Raw genomic sequence first — 10,000 nt, 5'->3', positions numbered from 1 at the left:
ATATATACATATATGTATAAATATATATATATAATATATATATATATATATATATGTGTGTGTGTATATATATAGATATATATATATATATATATATAGAAATAAATATATACATATATATATATATATATATATATTTTTTGGGCTCAAGCCATGTCGTCCTGATGGAAGTTCCTATAGGGTAGCTTCCTAGGGTATATTACAACTACGGCGATATTCCCAGAGAATTTACCTTAAGGTACCAGAATTCTAACTCCTGGAGCGAGTATCCCTCGTGAAAGGGATATCGCGACATATCAGAGGACGTATTCTAGACACGTCACATGGCAATCTACATCCTGGACAGAGATTTCGTCTCGTAGGAGGTTGATTGACGAGATACGAATTCGGGAAAGAAAAAGGGGAGCCGCTCCCAAGGCTTCCCTATCCCCCGATTCGTATGCGTGCCTGGCGCCAATCCTGGCGCCATCTGTATTCCTTTTTTCGTAGCTTAACAACTCGGTGTTTTTTCCTGTTTTTCTCGCAAATCTTGGATTTATTCGGCTTTTCATAGCTTCTCCGTCTTCGTTGGCCTCTGATAAGTTGAGTATAGTGTCTGTTATGTATAAATGTAGGCTCATGGTAAAATTTTGAGTGATTAATAGGATTAATCTTTGATACAAGAGCCGTAGCCTACCAGAGGTGTCCTGGACACTGTCGCTCGCTAGGTATAAATTAGTTAGTCAGAGCGACATTCCTGGTTGTTTTGCTTTAATAAATTTTAGCTATTTAGCTTTACATAGGATTTCCTTTCGTGCTTAGTATTATTTGGCGAAGTATTCGCCATTCTGGCCTACGCTAGGCCATGTAGCCTAGTCGTTTGGTCCTAGTACTTCATGCATGATTTTGGTTTTTTCCGAATGTAATTAAAATTTTATTGAAGCTTTAGGCTATATTTTATACATTTTAGACTGTGTGGAATATTTCCAAGATTGTATACGTGTTAGTTTCGGTGAATTAGGTAATCGATTCTCTTGGTGCCTAGGCTAATTGCTTATGGAGCCTTAGTATACTTTATCATACTCCCCGGTTGCTTTCTTTTCTTCCGAGAAGGTATGCAATCCCTTTCCCTCTGTTTAAGCCTTGGGCTTATCCCTAAGTGGTTTTTTCCGAAATTATTTTTGATAAAACTATACTAGGGTGTTACTGTACCTTCCTGTTCCTGTAGTTATGGTTCAAGAGGGACAGAACAACAGAGTTTTTAGTCTGAGTCTGTGTTGTCTGGCTTGGGGCAGAGTCCCCCTCGCTGACCTAACACATACAAAGGGAGCTTAGCTCCCTTAGGTCACTACCGAAGGTTTCTGTAGTTATGATTCCTTCTTTTGTGATCTACCAGACTAGTCCTGTTGCTGTTCTCGGGGGAGGATAAGTTCTTCCCTTGGGAGTAGCAACGCCTTCCTTGCTTTGGTGCTCTGGAAGCTGGCAAGTATTGCTGGCCTTTCCCCTTAGATCTCCCTTAGGCTAAGATAAGTTTCTTGGCTGCGGGTGATCTGTCACTAAAGCAAGGTTGGCAGGACCCTCTTGTCCCTTCCCCCTCTATCTCCGTAATGGCCTAGCCATTACTGTACTGTACCTTGCCGGCCGGCAGAGCTGGCCGGCAGGGGTCTTACTGTACTGTACGTCGTTCTACTTCTGGACCTAGTATAGGTTAGGATGTGGAATTGACTCAGCCCCTTGCCGGCCGGCAGAGCTGCTGGCCGGCAAGGGTCTTATGTTTTCGAGTGCTGCCAGGACCTCTCTTGGTCCCTCATCCATGCCTGCCGGCAGAGCCGGACGGCATTGGTCAAGGAAGCCTGAATTAGTTTCTCCCCTTCCTTATATGCACTCTTTCGGTTGCCGGGCTTGGAGGTTGTGTACACTCTTATCCCGGCATCCATTCTATTTTTCTTCTAGTGCTGTACCTGTCCCGGCTGCCGGCCTATGAGGCCGGCAGCCGGGCAGGTGTAGTCCTCTGGTTCTTTTGCTGCTGGCTGGCATCGGTCTTGTACCTTTGCCGGCCGGCTTATGTCAGTCCTTGTCTGCGGGTAACCAAGAGTGTGGCCGGCAGCTGGGTACTACCTTGTGTAGTTGTTGGCCGGCAGCCATTGCCGGCCAACACTGGCTGTTACCGGCCGGCAGTTGCTGCCGACCGGCACAGGCATTTGAACCAGAGTGCTGCCGCCCTATAGCTGTTAAGTAGTATACTTTAAAGCTAGTTGTGGTGTGTGCCGGCCGGCAAAGGCAGGCCGGCACACATCCCCCTATACTGTACTAGTATTCTTCTGTATAGCATATACAGTAAGAAGAAAACTATAGTAAAGGTTTTGGTACAGCACTGTATCTTCTAACACTATTGTGTTTTCTTGCACATCCCTTTGCTGTTGCCCTCAGATAGGAAGCTGAGTTCTTCCCTGTCTATTATCCAGGATTTTAAAATCATTGCTTAGGTGTGAGCTCCACCTGTTTCCTCTGGAAACCTTGCATTGGTTACTCTAGAAGAGATAAACCATTTTGATTTTATTATCTGGAAGGCTGCAACAATGGGTCGTGAGGGAAACACAAGTGTGTGTCTTTCCTTTCTGAATTGTTTATGCTATACTATGCATATCCAGTGATACATAGTTCACTTGATACTCATGGAAATTTCTTCTCTTTACAGAAGGACACTCCGAAGTGGGGAAGTGCTTTCTGCAATGTCAGCAGCAAGAACCTCTGCGGACATGAGTTTTGTAGGAGACACGCAGCATACGCTGTCTCCAAGGATGATCTCCGGTATTGGGACCCTCAGGTATGTACTGTGTGCACTAACCTGATTACTGAGACATTTAAATAGCTAGGAAGAAGCTTCGTACCTGGGTAAGGGGCCTCCAAAAGAACACTTCTGGCCCTTATCTTCCAAGTGAGAAGATGAAGGCGTATCCTTTCCCTAAGGCATCAGCTGATGCAGTGATTCCCCAGCCCCAAGAGGAGATCCCCTAAGTTCAGATCCAGGTGGATGCTGAAGTCGCGGTCGCGATGCAAGACATCCAGCTAGATGACAGGATGTCTGATGTGGACGGGTGTCAGGAGGAAGACCTCCTTGCAGAAGCCCAGGAGGAAGTTCAAGCCCCTCTACAGCGGCCGGTCTCCCAGTAGAGCTGGGACAGGCCCTCTCTTCTATTGTTGGAATGATCCAACAAATGCAGAAGGAGAATCAGGAGAAGGCGGCTGCAATGGAACTGCGAATGCAGTGCCTTGCAGAATCACATGGGCCCAGAAAAAGCTCAATGTGAAAGACCTTCCCTTGTGCTCAGATGCTAACCCATGGAGGTATGCTGAGCACATGCCGATGACGACTGGAAAGATCGTCATCTCGGATAAGCTGGGCTCAGTCCCCTTGGAGGAGGTGGAATTCTGGCCCAGCAAGGCATCATATCCGGACTGTTATGTCCGGCTGAGGAAGGAACCAGCTTCAAAGGAGGAGACAGAGCCGAAGGAGGTCATAGTGATGGACCATGCTAAGGCTCAAGCTCTACTTTTATCCTCGATGAAAGAGAGGGGCTTCTCTAACTCAAAGGTAGCCGCATTGAATAGGAAGCTCCCTTCCTTTGTGTCCTCGCCTACTAGAGCCTTCCCTTTTTACAGAAAGGGTTTCTGGCTGTACTAAAAGCAATCGAGGCCAGGCAAGTCTTGCCCCTCCCTAGAGGAGTGTAAACCCTTGTCGCTGGCCCTGCCCATGGACCACAAAGACTGGAAGGACGTCCATCTTACGTTCTCAGTGGGAAAGTTGGAGGCTGATATTGCCGGACGTCGGTTCGGCAAGGACCTCCCTAAGCTGTCTGACTTTCTTTTGCGAAGTGAGTTCGATAAAAAAGAAAGACTGACTGCCTCAATGTCTCTTCAGACTACTCTCAAGACGATGGCAAGTGACCCCAAGGTCCATGAAATGTTCATGGTAGTGGCCAAGCCTCATCTGGCCACAGTGACGAAGGACCTTTATGGCTTCGTCAAGGCAAGGAGAGCTTGTAGGGAGTTCGTGTTTACCTCGGCTACGGTGAGGCACGAGCCAAAGAAACTAATCTCCTCCAACATTTGGGAAAAAGACCTTTTCCCTACCGACTTGGTCAAAGAAGTTGTTGATAAGGCCGCCTTAGAGAATAGAAACCTTCTCCAGATGTGGGGCCTGGCTATCAAAAGAAAGTCTTCCCCGGATGAGGGTCCTCAACCAAAGAGGAAGACTATGAGGACTAGGCTACCGTCTCGGCCAGCCAAGCCTCTTAGACAGCAACAGCAACTGCAATTGCCATTGCCCCTAGTGCCCCAGATCATGGCACAAACCCGACCACCTTTCAGTGGGTACCCCAAGCCGTGTCGACACAGTCCACGGCATTCACCCCAGCATTCGAAGGGCAGTCTACTTCCTTTCGAGCAAAGCCTAGAGGAGCAGCCAGAGGCTCGTCTAGACGCCCCCTCAAGGGGAAGGGGATTCAGGGGTGGTCGTGGTCAGGAAGGCAAGACCTCAGGACGGCAGTCCAAGTGAGGTGATACCGGTAGGAGGGAGACTTCTGAAATTTCGGGATCGGTGGACCTTCGATCCCTGGGCCCACAGCCTACTCAAGAATGGAGCTGGGCGGGAGCTGGTACAGCACTCCACCCCCGTGCCTTCGGTTTTTCCAACACTCCACCCCCGTTATGGAGGAGTACATTCAAGAACTGTTGGAGAAAAAAGGTGATCCGAAGGGTGAAGCCCATCAATTTCTAAGGGAGGCCTGTTTTGTGTTCCTAAGAAAGACTCGGAAAAGCTCAGAGTCATTCTGGACTTGTCGCCACTCAACAAGTTCATAGTGAATTGCAAATTCAAAATGCTAACACTGCAACACATAAGGACCTTACTGCCCAAGAGGGCATATTCCGTCTCTATAGACTTTTCAGACGCCTATTGGCACATTCCAATTAGCCATCGACTCTCCCCCTACCTAGGGTTCAGGCTACAACAAAGACTATACGCCTTCGGAGCCATGCCATTCGGGCTAAACATAGCCCCAAGGATTTTTACGAAGCTTGCGAGCGTAGCTCTCAAACAATTACGCCTAAAGGGAATTCAGGTAGTAGCCTACCTGGACGACTGGTTGGTGTGGGCAGCATCCGAGACAGAATGCTTGCAAGCTTCCAGTCAAGTGATCCAGTTCCTAGAGTACCTAGGCTTCAAGATCAACATAAAAAGTCTCGACTTTCTCCATCTCAAAAGTTCCAGTGGCTGGGAATCCACTGGGACCTTTTGTCACACCGTTTCTCCACCCAGGCGAAGAAAGGAAGGAGATAGCGGGTTCTGTCAAGAGACTTCAAGATTCCGAAAGGATATCAAGACACGAGCAGGAGAGAGTACTGCGCTCTCTCCAGTTTGCTTCGGTGACAGACCCAGTGCTAAGAGCACAGCTAAAGGATGCAATCGGAGTTTGGAGAAGTTATGCATCAAACGCGTGAAGAGATCTGAGAAGACCAGCCGCTTCGGCTAAGTACTCTTCTCAGGCCTTGGTCCCAAGCCAGACATCTAAAGAAGTCGGTTCTTCTTCAGCCACCTCCCCCGTCGGTGACGATTCACTCAGACGCCTCGAAGGAGGGATGGGGAGGTCACTCTCATCGGAAAAAAGTCCAGGGGACTTGGTCCAGGCTATTCAAGACCTTTCACATAAAACTTTCTAGAAGCTAGGGCAGTTCTCCTTACCTTAAAGAAAGTCTCCCCGCGTCACTCGATCCACATAAGGTGGTGATAGACAGCGAGGTAGTTGTGAGATACTTGAATCGACAAGGATCGAGGTCACCACCTCTCAACCAGGTGATGTTGGCCGTCTTCCGATTGGCGGAAAAGAAGAAGTGGTACCTGTCGGCAGTTCACCTTCAAGGAGTCCGCAATGTGACAGCGGACGCTCTATCCAGGTTCACACCGATAGAGTCAGAATGGTCCTTAGACGCAGGATCATTCTCCTTCATTCTGAATCAGTCCCAGAACTGCAGATAGACCTCTTTGCGACGAAAGATAACAAGAAGTTGCCCCTGTACGTGCCCCGTACGAGGACCCCTTAGCGGAAGCAGTGGACGCGATGTCCCTCGACTGGAACAGATGGTCCAAGATTTATCTGTTCCCTCCTCACAACCTTCTGTTGAGGGTCCTCAAAAAACTGAGATCCTTCAAAGGGTAGCGGCAATAGTGGCCCACAAGTGGCCGAACAGCGTGTGGTTCCTCCTGGCATTGGAACTGTAGCTGAAGTTTGTACCACTACCAGATCCAGTTCTGACCCAGCGAGTCCAGAAGTCAACTGTCTGCGCTTCATTACAGAAAACCCGGACCCTGCAGCTCATGATTTTCTCTCCCTAGCGGTGAGAAAGCGTTTCGGGATTTCGAAAGCCAGTATAGACTTCCTTGAGGAATATAAGTGCAAATCTACTAGAAGGCAATATGAGTCATCTTGGAGAAAATGGGTGGCCTTTTGTCAAGGCGAAGAATCCGCAGGAGATCTTGACAGACTTCTGCTTATCTTTCTTCTCCACCTCCATGGTCAAGGGTTGGCAGCGAACACGATTTCAGCGTGTAAGTCTGCTTTGACAAGACCCATTCTATATGCCTTCCAGGTCGACCTAGGTAACGAGATCTTTAATAAAGTCCCGAAAGCCTGTGCTAGGCTCAGACCTTCAGCACCTCCAAAGCCCATTTCATGGTCTTTAGACAAGTTCTTCATTTCGCTTCTCTGTTGAGCAATGAAGAGTGTGCGTTAAAGGATTTGACACAAAAAGTTATTTTTCTATTTTTGCACTCGCGTCCGGGGGCCAGGGTTAGTGAGATTGTAGCCTCTCGAGAGAGGCAGGTCGTGTTCAGTTCCTGGATGGGGAGAACTGAACCTGTTTCCGGATCCTACGTTTCTCACCAAGAATGAGTTACCCACCAACAGGTGGGGTCCCTGGAGAATCTGCCCTCTGAAAGAAGATGCATCTCTATGTCCAGTAGAATGCCTAAAGGTCTATCTTCATAGAACTTCAGACTTCAAGGGTGGTCAACTACTCAAGGGAGAAACATCAGGCTCAAATTTATCTCTGAATCAACTCAGAGCGAAAATCACATATTTTATTCGCAGAGCGGATCCTGACAATACACCCGCAGGTCACGATCCGAGGAAAGTTGCCTCATTCTTAAATTTCTTTAATTGTATGGATTTTGAACATCTCCGTTCATACACTGGCTGGAAGTCTTCCAGAGTGTTCTTTCGCCACTATGCGAAGCAAGTAGAGGAACTAAAAGAGATCTGTGGTAGCAGTGGGTCGCGGTGTTAACCCTACTGTTTAACTCTGCGAGGAACAGTGGTCTTAATTGGGACGATTAATTCCAGGGTGAGTGTGTAGTTACATACTGTACTACAAACTAAGTGAGGGCACTGTGTTGCCCATCCAGACTGTTCCATTTCCGAAGGTGAACCTAGCATAAGTGCAGACATGTGTGCCGAGCGTTTCTAACGCTAATGTCATTGATTTGTAATACAGGCTTTTATGACTTTGATACCTCGGTATCTTAAAAGTGGCATCTAATGTTTTTTCTTTCAGACAAACAAGCTCTGTTTACTATCATACTTATGCTTAAAGTTTTGGGTTATCCTCTTCTTATGTATATATATATATATATATATATAATTGTGGTTAACCTGTCTATTTATTGCCTGTCAATAATCTGGTTCTTGAGAACCTTGCGTCTCCTTCACCTGTGTCAATTTATTGGTATAATTGAGCATTCATTCTATGTACCTTATCTGGGATAATTCTAATAGAATTATTTCTTTATGCAAGCTATGTTGCATTGGTTTTCCTCCTATGCGGATATAAAACCTTTGTCCAATATAAGTATTGTGCGGAGAACTGGTCGATATTTCATATTGACGCAGTGGTTCTTTACAAACTATGCTTTACTTAATATAGGGCGAGACCACTATATTAGCTTGCCTGGTATTCATACATAGATATATGTACTCTTCGAGACTTTTCCAGAGTCTAGTAGGACTCTTCCCTGTAGGGGGCAGGAAGCTCTAACATAGTTTATAGTTAGTTGAAAAGATGTATAACGGTAACATCTTAGGTCTCTAGGTCTAGTCGACCGGGAAAAAATTACCTCCGGGGAGTACGGCACGTTCTGAGAATCCACAGATACAGTAAGGCTCTGGTACACTTCCATCAGGACGACATGGCTTGAGCCCAAAAAACGGATTTTGAGCGAAGCGAAAAATCTATTTTTGGGTGAGATGGCCATGTCGTCCTGATGGACCCGCCCTTGCCTTTCTAAGAAAGGGCTGTAGGACCCCTCCCTACATACAGTATCTGTAGCACCTCGTGTACGCTACAAGGAATACAGATGGCGCCAGGATTGGCGCCAGGCACGCATACAAATCGGGGGATAGGGAAGCCTCGGGAGCGGCTCCCCTTTTTCTTTCCCGAATTCGTATCTCGTCAATCACCTCCTACGAGACGAAATCTCTGTCCAGGATGTAGATTGCCATGTGACGTGTCTAGAATACGTACTCTGATATGTCGCGATATCCCTTTCACGAGGGATACTCGCTCCAGGAGTTAGAATTCTGGTACCTTAAGGTAAATTCTCTGGGAATATCGCCGTAGTTGTAATATACCCTAGGAAGCTACCCTATAGGAACTTCCATCAGGACGACATGGCCATCTCACCCAAAAATAGATTTTTCGCTTCGCTCAAAATCCGTTATATATATATATATTTATATATATATATATATATATATATATACATATATGTGTGTGTGTGCGTGTGTGTTTATTTATATATGTATATATATATATATATATAAATATGGATATATTTATGTATATATAAATATATACAGTATATATATATATATATATATAAATAAATATGGATATATTTATGTATATATAAATATATACAGTATATATATATATATATATATAAATATATATATACATACATATATATATATATATATATAGCTATATATATATATATAATATATATACAGTATATATATATATATATATATGTATATATATATATATATATATAAATACATATATATATATATATATATATAAATATATATATTTATGTATATATATACAGTATAAATATATATATATATACATATATATATATATATATATATATTTATATATATATATATATGTATATACTGTATATATATATATATATACATATATATATATATATATATATATATAAATATATATATATATATATATATATGTATATATATATGTATGTATATATAAGTAAATATAAAGTATATATGTATATATATATATATATATATATAAATATATATATATATATATATATGTGTGGTTGTATTTATATATAAAGCACATATATACACACACACATATATATTGTCGTCGGCGCCCACTCGTGTCCGAGTATTGGGTTCTGTCGTTAGCCATCAGCCTCCTATCAGAAGAAGGGTGGAGGAAACGACAGAATGCCAGTAGCTGGGTATATTGTTTTGGGTGGTCGTGGCTTTGCAACGGCCACGCACACACACTTGGCCCACATCGTTTTCACCGCGGCTCAAGACATATGAGACAGGCGTCTTCTCCGATGTTGGTTGCATCGGGCTGCCGGGTTCTTGTTATGTCAAGGCCCGCCTTGTTGCCTGCCCGATAGGCATTGCCCTCTTCCGCCGGCGTTGGGAAGCTCTGCCGTTGGGGTCTTGTTTTGTTTGGTTTGGTTTGATTTTGGAGTTTTCCTTCTCGTAGCCTTTGCCTATCTTAAATAAAGGAGAAGGCCTATAGGGGTCCAGTCTTGGTCTGGTCTCTCAGAACTGGCCTTAGCGGTATGGTTAAGCCTGCCAGGGTGGATAAACTACCCCACCGCCATTGCCCAGCCCATCATTGAGACACTCAAGCCCCTCTACTGCAGCAAAGTGCTGGACCATCAGAGGGGACATATATATATATA

This window comes from Palaemon carinicauda, chromosome 18 (assembly GCF_036898095.1).
Source record: "Palaemon carinicauda isolate YSFRI2023 chromosome 18, ASM3689809v2, whole genome shotgun sequence".
NCBI classification, from domain to species: Eukaryota; Metazoa; Arthropoda; class Malacostraca; order Decapoda; family Palaemonidae; genus Palaemon; species Palaemon carinicauda.
The sequence above is the reverse complement of the archived record's forward strand: the minus strand, read 5'-3'. Positions refer to the sequence as shown.